Here is a 22,865-nt window from a genome sequence, read left to right on the forward strand (position 1 = left end):
AACCCCTAGACCCCTAGAACAGTGAATGACACATCACAGCTCGTTAGTAACCATGAAAAAAAGAGTCAATGTCATCTGATATCTGAGTCCATCACTTTGCACAATTATGTAATGGAGTAGTATTTTATTTTATTATTTTATTTTATTTTATTTAAATTCAATTAATTAACATAGAGCGTATCATTAGTTTCAGAGGTAGAGTTCAGTTATTCATTGTTGCATTTAACACTCAGTGCTTATTACATCACGTGCCCTCCTTAATACCTGTCACCCAGTTACCCCATCCCACTCCCACCTCCCCTCCAGCAATCCTCAGTTTGTTTCCTATAGTTAAGAGACTCTTATGTTTTGTCTCCCTCTCTGATTTCATCTTATTTTATTTTTCCGTCCCTTCCCCTATGATCCTCTGTCAAAGATTTTTAATTTTTGCTATTTATCTGCTTATTTCCTTTCCTTTGACACTAGGACTTTTTAAAAATTACATATGTCAGGGTGCCTGGGTGGCTCAGTCATTAAGTGTCTGCTTTCAGCTTAGGTCATGATCCCAGGGTGCTGGGATCGAGCCCCGCATCGGGCTCCCTGCTCGGCGGGAAGCCTGCTTCTCCCTCTCCCACTCCCCCTGCTTGTGTTCCCTCTCTAGCTGTCTCTCTCTCTCTGTCAAATAAATAAATAAAATCTTTAAAAAAAAATTACATATGTAAGGAAGTCCAACCTATAAAATAAAGTCAAACTGAAGTACTGTGGTCAAGGTAGGAATGTGGATACAGTGACCAATTCACTGGACTTCCCCTTCTCATCTCCTAAAATGGGCCTCATAGGTGAGAGGAAGCATCTTGCAGCTTTAAGGAATACCATTTCTTTTCAGATAATAAAGCCTGCTAAAATGCTGTAAAACAAATAAAAAAAAAGAGCACCTGCCAACTTCTATGGCCCCTTGCTTGGGTTTCCTCTCTTTGAAATCTGCTTTTTGCAATAAAGCAAAATGTCCATCGATTTCAGTATATTGTTAAAGATTACTAATTTTTGATATTACCTTGGGTGGACCAGAATGAGATCTGCCTTCTTGTTGCTAGGGATGCTGAATGCACATTTATGAGAAGAGCCATGTCTCAGACACAATATAGAATGGACAAATAATTTAAACCTCTCTTAATTCCAGAATTACTCTATAACTGCTTTTGGCCTAAGATGGTATTAATTATAAGTTATTATTTTTTAACTCTTACTGTTACCTGTCTTATGACTTCCTGACTCTGTCTGCTTGCTTTCTAACTCCCCAAATCAAAACCTAATCCTCTGAATGGAATACACTTTTTTTTTTAAATGAGTCTCAGTCCTTAAGTGGTTAAACTGCACCTCTGGGATCTCACAGAACAGTATCAGTCATCTTATGTCAAGAAAAAAATAATGTCTAATATTTGACAGAAATAAATTACTTCATATGGGACAGCTACATTTGGTCTGATACTTGTTGTCAGCTTTCACTGGAAGACGAGGAACTAAGAAATAGATTTCATCAAATTCTGAGATGGGAGGAAATGAAATCTTAGCAAAGAAAACAAGTTATGCCTCTGAAATGAATTGTATGAGCGGGAAGATATATCAGGTGAAAAGTGAATGTTAAAATCATTTACCAACAGATGACATAAAACATTTTGGACAGACATTTAAGGGTAGAAAGCCCTGATATTACCAGTTTATAAAATATTCATGTATTTAAGAAAACTAAATTATCTCTAGATTTGGGAATTGCTTGTAAACGTTCTCTGGTTTTAGCAGTATTTTTTTTCTTCATGATACTCCTATTTTTTTTGTTCCATGAACTGCCTATTTGATATGGGATTTAAAAAAAAAAAAAAAAAGTTTGTAGTGTAAATTTAATCCCTTACCTTGAATGTATCTACAGTAATTTCTCAGCACTTGCTCACCTGGATCACTGCAGATTTAAATAAAGGGACCATATGTACTGTCTTGCATCAACAAAAAATGAAACATCATATTTGTCAAAAGAGGAGTAGAGGACCAGATAGCTTAGGGGATTAAAGGTGGGCAATGGAACCTCTCAACTCTAAGTCACTTCTTGCCATCTGTTTGTGGTAGGTTAACTTGACAGAAATCATTACTATCTAAAGGCTGTTCAGTTGTCTCCTAGTTGTCAAAGACATGGCGGTCTTCATCTAGCTCTTGTTAGACAGATGTCCATATCACACAAAACCGGTCCTGACTAGCAGCCAGTGAATTTATCCCCTTAGGGCAATATGAAACTTTCCTACCTTTGCCAACAAGGAGAAAAAAAATGCTGTTTCAGGTGCTACCCATGGACAAAATGCCTCTGATGCTTTATCTTTGTCTTATCCAAGGAAGATCATTTGGAGATGAATATTCTGCTCTTTTAAGTCTATTTAAAATAGCTGACTCCCCAAAGTTAAAAGGCCCTAAAAATGCAGTTTGCAAAATTTAAATAGCTGGACTTGAGTATTAATGGTTTGGGGGTAAAATATATTCCTTGCACTCTCTCATTTCTCATCTTTATTTTTAAGAAGAGAATATTATGTAAATTTAAAAATGTTTAATGAATAACATATATACAGAAAAGTCCAAAAATGATAAGAATTTTCACAAAGTTAACATGTGTTAAAAAGTATCTTCAATAGCACACATACTGTGATCAGCATCCTCAGGAAGCTTTCCTTGTGCCCCCACTTATCTCAGTTCCTACCTTCTCCCAAAAGCATCCTACATCTCTTTTCCATTACTGTTGGTTTTTGAGTGATCATTAATATAATTTATTTCTTGAACAGTTTGTCTGAGTTTAGGGCTAAAAATGTATTTGATTACAACTAGCAAAATAAGGATATGGAATATGCACACTTGAAGATGAGATTTATAATCTTGGGACTTGGATTACATCTGGCCAAAGTTTATGGAAGTTTATACATTTATTTACAATGGTTTCATGTTATATTTGTCTGTAGACGAACGTACTAAAAGGGGAGGGGGGCATTCAATGCAAGGCCTCAGACCATAAGAAAAAGTTACACAGAAACATGATGAAAGAAAGTGAAGTCAAATTAGCCCTGCATTAATGGTGGTATTTTATTTCTAACACTTAATTATATTATAATTTTAGGTGGAATATTTAACTCTTCTGGGTTTCAGTTACCTCAAGTATAAATGGGAATGCTAACAACAACTTGCTAAAGTCACTTCTTACTAAGATCAATGATTCTAGGAAGACAGTTGAAAAAACATTTTTTCCCCTACTTTTTGCTGTCTTATCACCACCTCTACTACAAAGTTGGAGGGTTGGTCTCTTTTTATCTTTACATAATTAGAGGTAGGAGATGGGGACTTCTCATGATACCTGTTTCGAGCTGAGGAATACAAGATGTGTGGATGAATCTCTCTTTATGCCAAAGTCACAGCTGAAATGTCTATTTTAGACTATCTCTAGCCATGAGGCAATGCTAACTTTGTCGTTCTTAGCAAATATCTTTGAGAGGTAGGATACAGACTTAATCTTTCACATTATACAGATAAGAAATGAAATCACTGAGCACTCAAGTGATTTATGAAGCAGCAGGTAAACGTTAGAAGAAGAAAAAAGGAAATTTGGTCTCTTGTCTCTTCTTTCAGGATTCTTTTCAAGGGCTTCCTGCTGCTCCTGGACCACATAGGCACTTTTGATAGCCACCAGAATGAATATTGCAGAAACTGTATTCTGCAAAAGGTAGAATGTGAAAAAGACAAAAGGGCTCTTTCTTATTAAGCCCTTGACCTCTGGTGTTTAGTTTTCCCAATATTAAGTGCATGGAGAAACAGCTTAATGGCAGAAATGTCACTGCCAGAACTTTAAAGAGGTTAATCAATACTGAGCCTCAATCAAAATTTTACCATTATGTTTCCAAACACTGGAGTCCTCATGGAGACTTTTACATATTCACTGAAATGTTTTTAGAACATAGAGGTCAGGCTTTTTAAATTGTTCAAGTGTTGCCAACCATCAGCAGTTCCCTGTAGATTATAAACAAGGAACAGAGCCACTGTCCTCCTATTTGATACTTGTTTTCCCAGAAGAGAGTGAGAGCTGCTGGCTGAAATGTCAGAATAAAACAAAACTTGCCTATTTTTAGCTTCAGCTCATACAGTTTCCCTCCTCTTTAATCATATATCAGGATTTTTAGACCAGCCACCTTTTGAGAGGCTTCAAGTTAAGGAGAGCTGGACTCAATAAATATGGAAGATACTTTAATATGAATTATTACAATATATAGTTTTTAAATAATTATTATTATAGAAACATGCAGTTTTGGGATTTTATTTTTGACTATCCTAACCAGTGTGTGTGAATAGATCCTTGGTCACAAAATTGAGCACAATGTCAAGGGTTCCACAAGGAATTAAAGAGGAAAAAAAATAGAAAAATGTAAGAGGTTAGTGTCCTCAACAGAAACTGCATCTCAGGCAATATCCTTGCCTCCTCCATCCCATCCCATCCCATGACCAGAGAATATGTAAGAAAAGGGAGTATAATCAGTTTCTAGCTCCAAAGAAGAACGTGTTGGATAGTAGAGAGTAAGAATTGGAAAGGTTTCAACTGCACTGAGATATCACGTGATCCAGTGGGAGTACTAAGCTTAGAGCAGTAATTAAAGCATAATAATATCTCTTATGTGGGTAGATGATGATTTGGTGAAAATTTAAGTATAGGTGACAGATTGACCTAGAGGCATGAAAACATTAGATACTTCATCCATTCATTCAACAAATATTTATCAATGCCTACTATGTGCTAATATCTGCTCTAGATCCTGGGGATAGAGAGAGCAAATGGTTGTGGAAATTGTATTCTAGTGGGGGAAAATAAGTAACGGCCAAATAAATGTATAGATCAGACAGTGCTAACTGCTATGAGGGTTAAGGACAGATAACGGAAGTCATTTTAGCTCAGAAAGCATAATCGTGGAAGTCTTGTTTCATCATCAGTGTTGAGCAAAAACCTAAACAAAGTCCAGGAGTGAGCCATGTAGATATATCTGGGGAAGGAATGTTTCAGGCACTGGAATGGAAGAGCAAAGTCATTGAAATGGAAATATACCTGATGCATTTCAGGAAGAATCCAGAGAACAGTAGGCACAGCAAGTGTTCAGGATGGTGGTAGGAGGGGGTCAGAACGTGCAGTACCTTAGAGGTTTGTGGGGTTTTTTTGGGTTTTTTTTATTTATTTTTTATTATTATGTTATGTTAATCACCATGCATTACATCATTAGTTTTTGATGTAGTGTTCCATGATTCATTGTTTGCGTGTAACACCCAGTGCTCCATTCAGTACGTGCCCTCTTTAATTCCATCACCAGGCTAACCCATCCTCCCACCCCCCTACCCTCTGGAACCCTCAGTTTGTTTTTCAGAGTCCATCGTCTCTCATGGTTCATCTCCCCCGCCGATTCCCCCCCCTTTCATTTTTCCCCTCCTGCTATCTTCTTCTTCTTCTTTTTTCTTTTTTTAACATATAATGTATTATTTGTTTCAGAGGTACAGATCTGTGATGCAACAGTCTTACACAATTCACAGCACTCACCATAGCACATACCCTCCCCAATGTCTATCACCCAGCCGCCCCATCCCTCCCACCCCCCACCACTCCAGCAACCCTCAGTTTGTTTCCTGAGATTAAGAATTCCTCATATCAGTGAGGTCATATGATACATGTCTTTCTCTGATTGACTTATTTCGCTCAGCATAACACCCTCCAGTTCCATCCACATTGTTGCAAATGGCAAGATTTCATTCCTTTTGATGGCTGCCTAATATTCCATTGTATATATATACCACATCTTCTTTATCCATTCATCTGTTGATGGACATCTTAGCTCTTTCCACAGTTTGGCTATTGTGGACATTGCTGCTATAAACATCGAGGTGCACATACCCCTTTGGATCCCTACATTTGTATCTTTGGAGTAAATAGCCAGTAGTGCAATTGCTGGGTCGTATGGTAGCTCTATTTTCAACTTTTTGAGGAACCTCCATACTGTTTTCCAGAGTGGCTGCACCAGCTTGCATTCCCACCAACAGTGTAGGAGGGTCCCCCTTTCTCCGCATCCCGCCAACATCTGTCATTTCCTGACTTGTTAATTTTAGCCATTCTGACTGGTGGTGTGAGGTGATATCTCATTGAGGTTTTGATTTGGATTTCCCTGATGCCGAGCGATGTTCAGCACTTTTTCATGTGTCTGTTGGCCATTTGGATGTCTTCTTTGGAAAAATGTCTATTCATGTCTTCTGCCCATTTCTTGATTGGATCATTTGTTCTTTGGGTGTTGAGTTTCGTAAGTTCTTTATAGATTTTGGATACTAGCCTTTTATCTGATATGTCATTTGCAAATATCTTCTCCCATTCTGTCAGTTGTCTTTTGGTTTTGTTGACTGTTTCTTTTGCTGTGCAAAAGCTTTTTATCTTGATGAAGTCCCAATAGTTCATTGTTGCCCTTGCTTCCCTTGCTTTGGCGATGTTTCTAGGAAGAAGTTGCTGCGGCTGAGGTCGAAGAGGTTGCTGCCTGTGTTCTCCTTTAGGATTTTGATGGACTCCTGTCTCACATTGAGGTCTTTCAACCATTTGGAGTCTATTTTTGTGTGTGGTGTAAGGAAATGGTCCAGTTTCATTCTTCTGCATGTGGCTGTCCAATTTTCCCAACACCATTTGTGGAAGAGACTGTCTTTTTTCCATTGGACATTCTTCCCTGCTTTGTCAAAGATTAGTTGACCATAGAGTTGAGGGTCCATTTCTGGGCTCTCTATTCTGTTCCATTGATCTATGTGTCTGTTTTTGTGCCAGTACCATACTGTCTTGATGATGACAGCTTTGTAATAGAGCTGGAAGTCTGAAATTGTGATGCTGCCAGCTTTGCTTTTCTTTTTCAACATTCCTCTGGCTATTCAGGGTCTTTTCTGGTTCCATACAAATTTTAGGATTCTTTGCTCCATTTCTTTGAAAAAAGTGGATGGTATTTTGATGGGGATTGCATTGAATGTGGAGATTGCTCTAGGTAGCATTGACATCTTCACAATATTTGTTCTTCCAATCCATGAGCATGGAACGTTTTTCCATTTCTTTGTGTCTTCCTCAATTTCTTTCATGAGTATTTTATAGTTTTCTGAGTACAGATTCTTTGCCTCTTTGGTTAGATTTATTCCTAGGTGTCTTATGGTTTTGGGTGGAATTGTAAATGGGATTGACTCCTTAATTTCTCTTTCTTCTGTCTTGTTGTTGGTGTATAGGAATGCCACTGATTTCTTTGCATTGATTTTATATCCTGCCACTTTACTGAATTTCTTGTTGTTTTTTTTTTTAAAAGATTTTATTTATTTGACAGAGAGAGCACAAGCAGAGGGAGAGAGAGGGAGAAGCAGGCTCCCTGCTGAGCAAGGAGCCCAATGTGGGACTCGATCCCAGGACCCTGGGATCATGACCTGGGCCAAAGGCAGCCGCTTAACCAACTGAGCCACCCAGGTGTCCCTACCTTAGAGGTTTTAACAAGCATTTTAGATTTTACTCAGAGGGAGATGGGAAGGTTTTAAACCATTTTAAACTTTTGAGCAAGGAAATTTGTGATCAGATTTGCCTTTTAAAAGGATTTTTCTGCCTGCTCTATGTGACTAGACTGTTGGATTCCCCAGATAGAAAGCAGAGAGACCCACAAGGAAATAAATATACCAGTCTAGGCAATAGATGCTGGTGGTTTTTTGACTAGGAGGTAGCAATGAGAATAATTAGATGAAACCTGATTCTAGATATATGTATAGAAGGAGATCCATCTGATGATGACATATTGAATGTGAGGTGTGAGAAGGAAGAATCAAGGATGATACCAAGGCCTTTGGCACAAGGAAGTGGTAGGATGGACTTGTTAATTACCAAGTTAGAAGAGACTGTAAAAGAAATGGATTTGGGGACCATGGGAGGGGCAGGGTTCATGGAACTAGGATTTCAAGTTTGGACAACTTAAATTTGAGATCCTACTAGACGTCCAAGTAGAGATATAAAATCAGTGGCTAGGTATATGAATTGAGTTCACAGAACAAGTCATGGCTAATTTTGTAAATTGATGAGTCATCAATCTATAGACGGGTTTAAAGCCATGGATCCAAGTGAGTTCACCTAGGAAGTAAGCAAGACGGTAGTCTTAATGAAGTTATTTATTAATAAATCCATAAATAGTAGGTTATCTTTACATTCTTTGATTCCTTGAAATCTAATAAAAATGGTCTTAATCAGTTGGAGATATATTTATAATATATTTGAGGCTTAAGGTCTTGGGAATCATTTCTGTGGTTTATCAAACTTCAGACAATGAGTTATACCACCATTATCTGAGTTTTACAAGAGATCTGGTTAGAGCATTTTTCACTTAGTCTTGTGTACAGAAATAGAACACTGTCTTCTGTCCATTGTTCTTAACCCCACTTCAGTTGTGTGACATTCTTTCATCCATTCTCAAAAGATTGCTTATCGGATAGTGCACTGCCTTTACAGTGAAATACTAATTAGTTTGTGGGAGTATTTTCTAGAGTTGATAAATCAATGCACAGCATTCCATTTTAAAAGAAAGCTAACTGTCTAAGTCAGTGTTTTTTAAAGCACATTCCAAATAACATTAATTTCCAAGGATTTAAATATGGAAAATATTAAGTTAAACAGGTTTCTATACTGCAGGACTTCTCAGGGCCTTTAATAAACTAATGAGCCTTAAGTCTGCAGAAAATAAGAGAAGCTGTAAGTAATATTTGTCATCTCCAATTGGTCTTTGAATCTTTTTTTTAAAGTACAGGTCTTAGGTCTAGTGTCATAAGGAATAAGATTGTTCAGTGGTCAACGTGCCTAACATTAAATATTAAGTATTCTTTGATTTTGAACTATAAAAGTGACAAATATCTTCATAAGCATTACCAAATAACAGGTGCTATGCTTTATATAAATTACTTCTTTTATACATATAAGGTGCATACCAAAATTTTTCCCATGTTAAAGATGCAGGAACAAAACTGGAAGAAGTAAAGCACCTCTCCCAAGGCCACAGAACTAGCTGATGGGAGTGGTACAGTTTAAACCTAGATCCTTTAAGTTCAGAGTCAGGTCACCAAGTCATTGGTTCTCAGAATGTGGTCCCTGGACCAGAAATATTAGTAATGCCTGGGAAGTTATTAGAAATACAAATTCAGTCCCAGGAATCAGCAACTGTGGAGGTGGAGCTCAGTACTTTGTACTTTAGCAAACCTTTCATAATAAGTCTAATACTGCAGTATAAGAACCCCTACTTAAATCATTGTAATAAATTGGAATAATATTGTGTATGGTAGAGAATCCTAAGGTGACTGGGTTAAAGGAAATAATCACCTATTTGTTCTAAATTAGAGATCTCAGCTTTTATTATAAATTGGAAACACTCATGGAATTCTTTTTTTTTTTTTTTTACTTATTTTATTTAGATTAAATTAGTTAACATATAGTGTATCATTAGTTTCAGATGTAGAGTTCAGGAATTCCCACTCATGGAATTCTTAAAACACCAAGATGACCCTCCAAAACCTGAATATCCTTAGGTGAGGCCAGGTATAAAAGCTACATGTGATTTTAATGCATTATCAGAACTGAGATAAGTATAGAAATTAATGGGGGACAGTCACTTGCTAGTCTATATCAGTGCTTCCCAAAATCTGATGTGTTTGGGAATACACAGGGGATGTTATGAATTTAGATCAATCCACTAATTCTGGGTGGTTGCCTAAGATCCTACATTTCTATCAAGTTTCACGCTGATACCCATACTGTGTCTGAAGACACACATATCAAGTAGCAAGGATTTAATTTACCCTTAAAGTTTCTCATTTTCTCCTACATTACTTTATATTTAATGACTATTAAATTAAAAGCTTGAATTTATTTAGAAAACCCCTCTAGAGGAATTCTAAGTACTCTAAGCACAGTATGTTAGCATTTTAGTTACTGTTTCTCCCTGTTACACGGTTGCTGACCAACCATCTTGGTCTGCCTAGGACAGGTTTAGGAAGTGAATGAAGGACGTTCAGTGCTAAACAGGGTAAATCCCAAACAAATTGGGATGATTTTGTCATCCTGCAAAGGTATGTACTTCCATCTGTTATGGATGGACCCTATCCTAACCTAGAAATACATTCTAGTTCAATGACTACTCCTAGTGTTACACTGTATGTAAGAAGATGTGGGAGTGAATTGAGTTTACAGAAGCAGGTTACCCAGCAGTCTTGGATGACCTTACACCTGTCTAGTATTCACAGACTAACTGGTAGGTAGACCCACAATCTGAACTCAAGCCACCTGGCTTTCAAGCCCTCCATCTTAACTGCTATCATAGGCCAACTACTCCCCTAATGCCTCAAAGTAAGTTTTCTCCAAAGTCAGGTGAATATGGCTCAAGTGTGTTAATAATTGAACTTTATCTTTTCTATTAATTTTTCACCTCATCCTTTAAAGATTGTATCTTGGAAGTTGCTGTATATATTTTTAAATAGAGGAGATATTTGGTATATATGCACACACAAAGTATGCCTGTTACTCATGATCCGGAAAGTATGGAAACCACCACCACCCGTGAACCATCTCCTCCCCTCCCCCCTCTTGCCTTCCCTTCCTTTCTCTCTCTCTCTCTCTCCTCCTCTCTTTCTCTCTTATGTATGTACGTGTCTGTGTGTGTGTGTGTGTGTGTGTGTGTATCACAATCCATCCTACTTCTAAGGCTCTTCGTTGGGAATTTCATTCATTGGCTTTGCCTAAATTCTATAAGTTACTCAAGTGGCAAGCTGATAAATGAGCATACCTTAATATCAAATTTGAAGTATTAAAAATAGAATTAGTTCAAAGGAGTTCTAGGCTATTTTAAGATATTTAGTACAAATTTGTTTAATATTCTGATATCCTATCTCTATAAGCTCTTATTAAGACGTTCCTAAGAATTTTAGCAACAGAATGAGTTTGAAATCCTATGCACAGAATCAAGATTTGAAATAAACCCAATAGGAGGCAAAACCCTTGAAATATATATCTTTCAAAATTTATACATTTTAATATATATTTCATATATGCTATAAACATTTAAAAAATAATTTAAATTGTAATTCCTTAAATAATTCTTCAAAATCCATATTCTATTTATTGCTGCAGAAATTTTCTACTAACACATCAATGCATTATTTGATATATTTGAAAAAAAAACGCATTGTAAATTTAAGCAAGCTAAACTGTTAATTGAGAGTATCCTAAAATGGACTTTCAATTAAGTTCTTTCTTTTTTTCTGTGCATATGATAAAAATTACATTATTCAGTATGACCATTTTTTAAAGTTCCTTTAAACATCCATCACTTAACCAAATAACAGGACAGTTCCACTAGAATAATTTTCAATGCTGGGTTAAAATGCTTTTCTAGAAAATTAGGGCCTTTCTATTCAACAGCAGTGAAAACAACAACAGTACTTGAGTACTTAAAAGGCTCTACGCTGTGTGTTTTGCATGGGTTTTCTTAATTACTATTCCTAACAGAGCAATGGTCCATTCAATCTGACCACATTCTCCTTGACACACTTGCTGGTCTTGGCCTTTGTGGCACCCCTATTCCTTCATTTTCCTTTCCTCTAAAAGCAACATCTTAATGTCTTTTGCAGACTCCTCCTCCTTCCTCTACCCAAACTTTTAATTCTAGAATTCCTATGGCTTAACCCCAGGTGGTAGACTGAACAGTGCCATGGAAATGATTGGTCCAATGCCTAACCTTTTGTGCCTGCGAACATGAACTTCTTTGGAAATAGGGTCTTTCCAGATGTAGTTAAGAATTTCAGGTTGGTATTGTCCTGGAAATAGGATGGATACTAAATTCAATTACTATTGTCCCTATAAGAGAATGGAGAGGGAGACCTAAGATAGAATAAGACCACATGAAGACAGAGGCAGAGATTGAAGTTATGCTGTCACAAGCCAATGAATTCCAGGAGCCACCGGAAGCTAGAAGATACAAGGAAGTCTCACCTCTGGAGCCTTCAGAGAGACGATGACCCTGCCAACACCTTCACTTTTGCCTTCTGGCCTCTGAAATTGTAAGAGAATAGATGTCTGTTTTAAGCTGCCCAGTTTGTGGTAACTGGTTATGAGAACCTTGAGAAACTAATAAATATACCCCATGCCTCTACTTTTTTTCTTCCTTTTGTCTCCAGCTCCTCTGACTTTACATACCAAGTATATGCTGAAGAATTAGAAGTTCTACTTATGATATAAGCCTTTCCCATGTGGTTTAGGTATCTATCTACTTTGTGTTTCTACTTAGCTGTTTTCTTAGCACTCAAAATTGATACGTCTCCAAAAGCTCTTAATTATTAAACCTCCCAAAAAGAAAAGCCAGTTTTATTCTCAATCTTATTTATGTCTCTTTGTCATGAACCTCTTCCCAAGTGTCTAGAGAACACTAGAATCATTCTTCATTTTCTTTCGTCTTAACTGCCCCCACCCCTGTATCTAATTTGTCAACACTCTTATGATTTATAACTTAGAAACATTCTCAAATCAATTCATTTCTCCTGATCTCCATCTTTTTACATATATTTTCTGTTTTACTGCATCTTCCTTTCCTTACTGATTTTCCTAGTTCCTTGTCCTTCTTAGGGAGCTCTTTTATACACAGAAATCAAATAAATCATTTAAAAATATAAATTAGAGAATGTCGTTAACCTGTTTAAAATCATAAAATGACTTTCTTTTCTACTTATTAGAAAACCCGTAATTTTTGTAATTGCCTATGAGGTCCTATATGGCAAAGGCCTTGCTTATTTTGTACTTTTATTTTTACCACCTTGTCTAGGTAGGATTGCTTGAAACCACTAGTTTTTCCATAGCACTTACCACAATATGCATTCACATACTCACATTTATTTATTATCATTTTTTACTCACTAAACTGTAAGCTCATGAAAGTTAACATGTGTCATTTTTATTCACCAACAAATTCCTGGGATTTAGGACAGTGCCTAGCACTCTGTAGTAATTTTGAATGGATGAAATAATGAAAAAGATCTACATACCCTTGATACATCATTTGTCAGGTTCTCATAAAGGCTATTTAATTCCAGAACTTTAACAGACAGTGCTCCTGAAAGCTGCCTACCTGTATCATTAGTCTGTATTTTTTATTAGCATTTGATACTTACTGAACACTTACTTTGTTCCAGGTACTATGCTAAGCTCTTTGTCTATATAATATCATTTAATCCATACAATAACCCAGTGAGGTAGATAGTTGAATCACTTCCTTCTACAAATGAGAATTGTTATGCTCAGAGAAATAAAGTGATTTGCCCAAGACAACACATCTCTTACAGGCAAAGTCAGGTCTGTGGCAAGAGTCCACACTCATTATGAGTGTGTCATTTTCCAAGAAACTACTTCAAGACTTCAGTAGTCCTTTCAAAACTATTTTTTTAACTATTGATTTTCCTACCATCCAAAAACAAACTGTATTCAGAATTAGACAACAAGACAAAATCCTAATATTATTAGAGCATTTCCCTGGGAAGTCTTTAGGGTTGGGAATTGATGGCTTTCTTTCCTTGGAACTGTTTTAAAGGAAATTCTTACTTGCAAAATCATGATTATCCTTTAAATATAGGGGTACTCACAGATTTTGTTAGGTGGACATAATCAACATAAGTTTTCAAAAATAGATACAAATAAAATGCTTCAGGCCTCAATGACCAAAGCAGATATGGCAAAGTTCGGGTTCAGCCAAATTCTTTAATTGCCGTTAAGTCCCAAGTTGATTTTTGTTACATAGTTCTGTTGACATATTTACTCGACTTATGTGTGATAGTTAATTTATGTGTCAACTTGGCTAGAATATGGCACCCAGTTTGGTCAAACACAAGTCCAGATGTTTCTTTGAAAGTTTTTAGATATGAAGAACATTTAAATCAGTATAGTTCCTGTAAAGGAGATTACCCTCCATAGTGAGGGTGGGCTCCATCCCATCAGTTGAAGGTCTTAAGAGAGAAAAATTGAGGTCCCCTTGAGGAAGAAGGAATTCTTTATCCAAATGCCTTTGAACTCAAGACTGCAACCTCCCTCCACTCTTCCCTGTTTCTCCAGCCTGCTGGCCTGCCCTGCAAATTTCAGACTTGCAAGCTTTGACCATAGTATGAGCCAGTTCCTTAAAATGAATCTTTCTCTCTATGTATCTATACATCCTATTGGTTCTGTTTCTCTGGAGAACCCTAACAGACTATGTAACACACATGTGAAGGGAAAGCTTCTTTTTTTTTTTTTTTAATTTTATTATGTTATGTTAGTCACCATAGAATACATCATTAGTTTTTGATGTAGTGATCCACACTTCATTGTTTTCATATAACACCCAGTGTTCCATGCAGTACGTGCCCTCCTTAATACCCATCACCAGATTAACCTATCCCCCCATCCCCTCCCCTCTAAAACCTTCAGTTTGTTTCTCAGAGTCCATAGTCTCTCATGGTTCATCTCTCCCTCTGATTCCCCCCCTTCATTTTTCCCTTCCTTCTCCTAATGTCCTCCATGCTATTCCTTATGTTCCACAAATAAGTGAAACCATATGATAATTGACTTTCTCTGCTTGACTTATTTCACTTAGCTTAATGTCCTCCAGTCCCATCCATGTTGATGTAAAAGTTGGATATTCATCCTTGCTGATGGCTGAGTAATATTCCATTGTATATATGGACCACATCTTCCTTATCCATTCTTCTGTTAAAGAGCATCTCAGCTCTTTCCACAGTTTGGCTATTGCGGACATTGCTGCTATGAACATTGGGGTGCATGTGGCCCTTCTTTTCACTACATCTGTGTCTTTGGGGTAAATACCCAGGAGTGCAATTGCTGGGTCATAGGGTAACTCTATTTTTAATTTTTTGAGGAACCTCCACACTGTTTTCCAAAGTGGCTGTACCAACTTGCATTCCCACCAACAGTGTAAAAGGGTTCCCCTTTCTCCACAACCTCTCCAACATTTGTTGTTTCTTGCCTTGTAAATTTTTGCCATTCTAACTGGTGTAAGGTGATATCTCAGTGTGGTTTTGATTTGAATTTCCCTGATGGCTAATGATGATGAAAATTTTTTCATGTGTCTGTTAGCCATTTGTATGTCTTTTTAAGAGAAGTGTCTGTTCGCCATTTGTATGTCTTCTTCAGAGAAGTGTCTGTTCATATCTTCTGCCCATTTTTTGACTTATTTGTTTTTTTGGGTGTTGAGTTTGAGAAATTCTTTATAGATCTTGGATACCAGCCCTTTATCTGTAGTGTCATTTGCAAATATCTTCTCCCATTCTGTGGGTTGCCTCTTTGTTTTGTTGACTGTCTCCTTTGCTGTGCAGAAGCTTTTTATCTTGATGAAGTCCCAGAAGTTCATTTTTGCTTTTGTTTCACTAGCCTTTGGAGATGTGTCTTGAAAGAAGTTGCTGTGGCCGATGTCAAAGAGGTTACTGCCTATGTTCCCCTCTAGGATTTTGATGGATTCCTATGTCATATTGAGGTCTTTCATCCATTTTGAGTTTATCTTTGTATATGGCGTTAGAGAATGGTTGAGTTTCATTCTTCTGCATGTGGCTATCCAATTTTCCCAGCACGATTTATTGAAGAGACTGTCTTTTTTCCATTGGACATTCTTTCCTGCTTTGTCAAAGATTAGTTGACCATAGAGTTGAGGGTCCATATCTGGGTTCTCTACTCTGTTCCACTGGAATCAGAAAAGACCCTGAATCGCCAAGGAAATGTTGAAAAAGAAAAACAAAGCTGGGGGCATCACGTTGCCCGATTTCAAGCTATATTACAAAGCAGTGATCACCAAGACAGCATGGTACTGGCACAAAAACAGACATATAGACTGAAGGGAAAGCTTCTAATAGTTTTACTTCTCTTTTTATTTTATTTATTAAAGCAGTCACAAAGGTTCAGTGAGTTTCCAGAAGAGGAGAAATAGAATTCACCTCTTGATACGGAATGTCAAGGTTCTGGAAAGCATAGTAACCCCAAACTGGTGATTTTGCCAAGGTCATTTTTACAAAATACAACCTGACACATGTCTTCATTTGTGATATCCCCCCCCCCCAAATACTTCAATCTTCTGAATCTTTTTCTCTCTTCAAGGAAAATTCTACCTCCTCTCTGAAGGTTTCATTGATCAGTACTTTACCTCCTTGATGTCACTTATCATCAGTGCTGTTTGGCATTTAAATACATCCTAAACATGGGCTTTGTAACCAGAAATCATAGTAGTAAAAAAAAACAAAAACAAAAACACACAAGAAGTATGGCATCTGGAATTAGGCAGGGTTCAAACTCACCTCTGCTACTTCTTAGTGAGACAATTGATAAATTAATGAATCTCTCCAAGCCTCAGTTTTCTTGTCTATAAAATGGTAAAATCATAGTACCATTGTATGGTACTGTTATAAAATACAAATGAGGGAACATTAATAAAGAATTTGGGGGGGGGTGCCTGGGTGGCTCCGTAAGTGTCTGCCTTCAGCTCAGGTCATGATCCCAGGGTCCAGGTATCAAGCCCCACATCTGGCTCCCTGCTCAGAGGGAGCCTCTGCCACTTCCCCTGCTTGTTCGCTCTCTCTCTCTCTCTCTCTCTCTCTCTTAAATAAATAAATAAAATCTTTAGGGGAAAAAAAGAATTTTTTGTAATCGTACCTAACATTTGTTGATCATTTTCACCATACAAGTTTGGCTGCTCTATTCATTATGTGATTCAAACCATATAGCAATAGAGGTCATTATTATCCCCATTTGGTAGGTGAGAACCTTGAAATCTATGTCATTAATGTAACTTAGTCAAGACACACAATCTAGGAACAATATAAAAGCTGAACCTTGAGCTCCTAAGTTATGGTTCATTATTCTTTCACCAGATCATGTCTCCCTCTTTTTATTCTCACTATTATGCCTACTTTTGTATCTTACCCATTGTTGCTAAATAAGACCTATTAAATAAATGAATATTCAAATGTTTTTTTCAGCTTTACTGAGGTATAATTGAGAAATAAAATTGTAAGATATTTAAAGTATACACTGTGATAATTTGATAAATTGTGAAAACATTCCCACTTCTAATTAATAATGCATTCATCACTTCATACATTTATATATATATTTTTATATAACGTAAAAAATAATATGATATATATTTTATTTTCTTTCTGTGAGAATGTTTAAATTCTTAGAAAAGTTCAGTTATAGGGACACCTGGGTGGCTCAGTTGGTTAAGCGTCTGTCTTCAGCTCAGGTCATGATCCCAGGGTCTGGGATCCAGCCCCATATTTGGCACTCTGCTCAGTGGGGAGTCTGCTTCTCCCTCTTCTTCTGCCTGCAGCTCCCTGTTCATGCACTCCCTCTCTCTCTGTCAAATAAATAAATAAAATCTTAAAAAAAATTTCAGTTATATAATATAATGTTAACAACTATGAAACCATGTTTTATATCAGATCCTTAAAACTTATTCATCTTATAACTGAATGTTTGTACACTTTTACCAACCTCTCCTTATTTCCACCACTCTGCAGCACCTGACAACAACTTTTCTACTCTATTTCTATGATGTTCTTTTCTTTTCCCTTCTTTTCTGTTCTTTACCTTTTTTCTTTTTTCTTTTTTAAGATTTCACATATGAGTAATACCATGCAGCATTTACTTTTTTTTGTCTGGCTTATTTCACTTAGCCTAATGCCTCAAGATCCGTCCATGTTGTTGCAAATAGCAGGATTTTCTTCTTTTTCATGGCTGAATAATATTCCAGTGTGTGTGTGTGTGTGTGTGTGTGTGTGTGTGTGTGTGTGTATCTCACATCTTCTTTTTCAGTTCATCTATTGATGGACACTTAGATTGTTTCCATATCTTTGCCATTGTGAATAATGCTGCAGTGAACATGGGTGTGCAGATAGCTCTTTGATATCCTGTTTTCATTCTCTTTGGATAAATACTCAGAAGTGGGAGTGTTGAATCAGTGACAGTTCTGGTTTTAATTTTTTTTGAGGAATTGCCATATCATTTTCCATTTTGACTGTGCAAATTTACATTCCCACCAACATTACACAGGGGTTTGCTTTTTTTCACACTCATATCCCAATACTAATTATCTCTTGTCTTTCTGAGGCTAGCCGTTCTAACAGATGTGAGGTGATATCTCATTGTGGTTTTGATTTGTATTTCCCTGATAATTAGTGATGTGGATCTTTTCATGTACCTGTTGGCCATTTGTATGTCTTTGGAAAAATGTCTATTAGCTTCCTGTGCCAATTTTTTATTTAGATTATTTGGGCTTTTATGCTATTGAGTAGTATGTGGTATTTCAAATCTTATTAATCACAAATTGCAATTCATATCAATCATAAAGTCACACGAAGTGTGATTTTTGTATTTCAGATTCTAGTAGACAATTTAGAGGTATTTTTTTTCAAATTTTTATTTAAATTATAGTTTACATATAGTATAATTTTGGTTTCAGGAGTAGAATTTAGTTATTCCTCACTTACATATAACACCCAGTGCTCAACACAACAAATGCACTTTTTTTTTTTTAAGATTTTACTTATTTATTTGACAGAGAGAGACACGGCGAGAAAGGGAACACAAGCAGGGGGAGTGGGAGAGGGAGAAGCAGGCTTCCTACGGAGCAAGGAGCCTGATGCGGGGCTCGATCCCAGGACACTGGAATCATGACCTGAGCCGAAGGCAGACGTATAATCAACTGAGCCACCCAGGAGCCCCAACAAGTGCTCTTCTTAATGCCCATCACCCATTTAGCCCATCCCCCACCCACCACCCCGCCATCAACCTTTAGTTCTCTGTAGTTAGGAGTCTCTTATGGTTTGCAATGCAAACACAGCCACTCTGGAAAACAGTATTAAGGTTCCTCAAAATACCAAAAATTGAACTATCCTACAACCCAGCAATTGTACTACTAGGTATTTATCCAAAGGATACAAAAATATTATTTCTAAAGGGCACATGCACCCAAAGTTTATAGCAGCATTATCAACAATAGCCAAATTATAGAAAGAGCCCAAATATCCATCAAGTGATAAATAGATACAGAAGATGTGGTAAACACACACACACACACACACACACACACACACACACACACACACACACAATGGAATATTACTCAGCCATCAAAAAGATTTAGAGGTATTTTAATAAAGTCTTGTTAATCTTAAGACCTGATAAAGTTCATGAAATGAAAATAACTAGCTATTGTAGGGCGCCTGGGTGGCTCAGTTGGTTAAGCGACTGCCTTCGGCTCAGGTCGTGATCCTGGAGTCCCTGGATCGAGTCCCGCATCGGGCTCCCTGCTCGGCAGGGAGCCTGCTTCTCCCTATGACCCTCACCCCTCTCATGTGCTCTCTCTCTCTCATTCTCTCTGTCTCAAACAAATAAATAAAAATAATTAAAAAAAAAAAAAAAGAAAATAACTAGCTATTGTAGACATGTCTGGTGTCACCAAGGGTCTTCAGTAATGAAGACCATTCACTCCAGACTTGTCAGTTAGTAATACATGCTATCTTAGGGTTATTATTGGAATTAAAAATTTTGCTATTAAACTTTCTGTTTTTTTACGAACTAGTACTTTCACAGCAGACAGATTTATTATACACTCCAGCTATTGTGCTATATTTAAATTAAATGGCACAGTATGTGGTGTAAACAAAAGGTTCTAAAAACATTGTGGTGATAGGGAGTTTTAAGCAGTTATCTCAAATTTCACTTGCTCTGCTGAACTGGATCCCAAAACTTTGAAAGAAGACTGGATAAGGTCTAGATACTAGAAAGAATTTTGACTTCAAACTGACTTGAAGTCTTTCCACATAGCTGAATTATGTTGTATGTGAAATGTGTAAGTTATACAGATGATGTCTAAGGATCTTGAAAGTTTTAAAATTTAAAATTATAAGTAATGTTTGACTATGGTCTAAGTCAAATCCTCAGGTTTTTTGTTTTTGTTTTGTTTTGCTTTGTTTTGTTTTTTGGTGTTTGTTTGGTCAACATAGTGTTTTCAAATACATGAAATCATCTTTTGTTTGATACATACAAACAGTGAAACTTACTAAAATAAAATCATAAATACAGTCTATCCTAAAACATAATGAGAAGACTGACAAAATTGTACCAAAAATTAGACCCATAGCACCAATTAATTAGAATGGGGTACTTAGCTCTCCTGCTGTAGAAAGAATATGTCTTGGCCAGGTTAATGCTAGACCCATTTGACTCATTAACATTAACATTTTTGTCCCTGCATTAATATGAGTTTGAGTCCCCAATTCTGAACAAACCACAGTCTTTGCTTTCTCATTTCCTTTCATTCTAAGAAAAGAAAATAGATCCATCATAACATAGTGTATAATGTCATAATATTGAACTTCAGGGATATAGACTTTTTTTACATATTAAAATGTGGGTGTAGGAAATGTACTAGTAGAGTTACGTTGCTAGTTTAAAGCTGTAGAATATCAAATAAAATTATTTCCCTAATTCAGTTAAGTGAAATAATAGTAGAAAATAGTAGTAGTAGATGTCTTCTAATAATATGGCAGACTAGATAATCAGAGAAGTCCTTTTACAATAAAACAGCTAGATCTTTCTTGGAAATGGAAGTGACAGCATATATTATTAATGTATTGCTGGGCTAGCACAAGATAATAGACATCTTTATGGGCCCTCTCTACCAAACATGTAAAAAATATCATAAATCTCAAAGCAGATTCATGAGGATATGATAGATTTAATCTAAGGCAAAATGCCTAAAGCAGTGCTGATTTCAGGGAACTAACTCTTTTTAAAAAGAATTTTATTATTGAAGTATAGTTGACATACAATGTTATATAAGTTTCAGGGGCACAATATAGTGACTTGACAATTTTATACATGTGTAATACTCACCACAATAAGTGTAATTATCATCTGTTGTAATTACAATATTACTGACAAAATCTCCTATGTTGTTTTTTTCATTTTTAATTTAGTGGAAGTTTGCACCTTTTAATTCCATTCACTTATCTTGCCCTTTCCTCAACTCCCCTCCTCTGTGACAACCACTAGTTTGTTCTCTGTATTTATGAGTCTGTTTCTGTTGTTTGTTTGTTGATTTGCTTTGTCCTGTGGCACGGTGGGGCAGTTGAAACAGATTATTTTTTTAAGTGATATATAAAGTCAAAAACAGGCCACCCCAAAATGGGCCACTTTGGCCTGAAGATTATTTTGATTTATAAAGCAATCAAAACCCAGCAGGTTCAGGAAAGATTCCTTACCTCCCCCTCAACTGCCAAAAGAGAATTTAGATAGAGGACTTGCTCCAGGAAGAGAACTATCACCATTAGATATCTACATTGTGATAAGAACTAGGTATGGTAGATAGGGAGGAACCTAGCAAGACCTGTTTAATCAAAGTCTTCTCTTTGTCCTATTGTTTATGAGTAGCTCAGCAAGTATTTGTTTACCAAACTTTTATTCTTTTTTCATTCTACCTGAGGATTGTATTCCTTCCCTTTGAAGTTACAGACCCCTACTCCCTTAGTTCTCCTTTAGTTCAGGATAACACATATACCTCATTTTGCTTGACTGTCTTTGGAATAGCCATGTCTATGTGGATTCCTCGTACATATGCTATTAAATTTTATTTTCTCCTGTTACTCTATCTCCTGTCAATCTGCTTCTCAGTCTGGCTAGAAGGACCTTGAAGGGGATAGTAGATACCCTAAAATACACTCAAGGGATACCAAGAAAATTGTACTCATTGACTTCTAGCAGAAGTAAACACAGAGAAAGGAGGAAGGAAGAAGGAAAGAATAAACATAAACTCAGTGGCTTAAAATAACAGAAATTTATTATCCCTTAGTTTTGGAAGCTGAAAAGTCTGAAATCAAAGTGTCAGTAGAACTGTGCTTTTTTTGAAGGCTCTAGAAGAGATTTCTTTATTTGTGTCTTCCAGCTTTTGGTATCTCCAAGCATTTCTTGGCCTGTGAGCTGTGTATCTGCAGTATTTGCCTCTGGGGTCACATTGCCTCCTCCTCTTCTGTCAAGCCTCCCCTGTGTGTGTCTGTTATAAAATAATTGTCATTAGATTTAGGACTCACCTAGATAATTCAAGACAATCTTGTCTCAAGATACTTAATTCTATCTGCAAGGACTCTTTTTCCAAACAAAGACAAATTCACAGTTTCTGGGAATTAGAATGTATACATATCACCTTGGTGCTACAATTCAACCCACTGCAGCATCATTGTATGCAAATTTATTTTTTAAAAAGTTGGTATGAATTGGTTAAAATAAAAGAGATTATATGCACATTCTTATACTCATATTTTCCCTCATATGCCCAAGTTATCAAGTTGAGAGTTTTGGGCCAGTTTCATGACAAGGCTACTTGAAATGTATAAGATATAATGGAAAAGAGAAAGTAGAAGTTTAATAGTGCCTTGGTAGCTGTCACAGACACTTCTGTTGCCTACCCAATTGCCATTTTTACTTTCATTTTTGTTCACAGAGCCTCAGTCTTGTTCAGGACAATGTGCCCAGCATGGTGGATTGAATGATAATTCGGACAAGCCAGATATGACCATCCTTTTGTTGATAATTCACTTTCCAACCACTCTCCCAATTCAGGACACCCAGTGGCATAGTTACAACCAATAGAATATAAATAGTTTTTTTTTCAATGTGAAAAAAAAAAAAAAGGTTTTCCTCTCTGGCAAAAGGAAAATCCTATTCTTTTTGTTTCTTCTTCTGTGTTCAGATCACTGGTACGAAGATA

This window comes from Phoca vitulina, unplaced genomic scaffold (genome assembly GCF_004348235.1).
Source record: "Phoca vitulina isolate PV1807 unplaced genomic scaffold, GSC_HSeal_1.0 scaffold6, whole genome shotgun sequence".
NCBI classification, from domain to species: domain Eukaryota; kingdom Metazoa; phylum Chordata; class Mammalia; order Carnivora; family Phocidae; genus Phoca; species Phoca vitulina.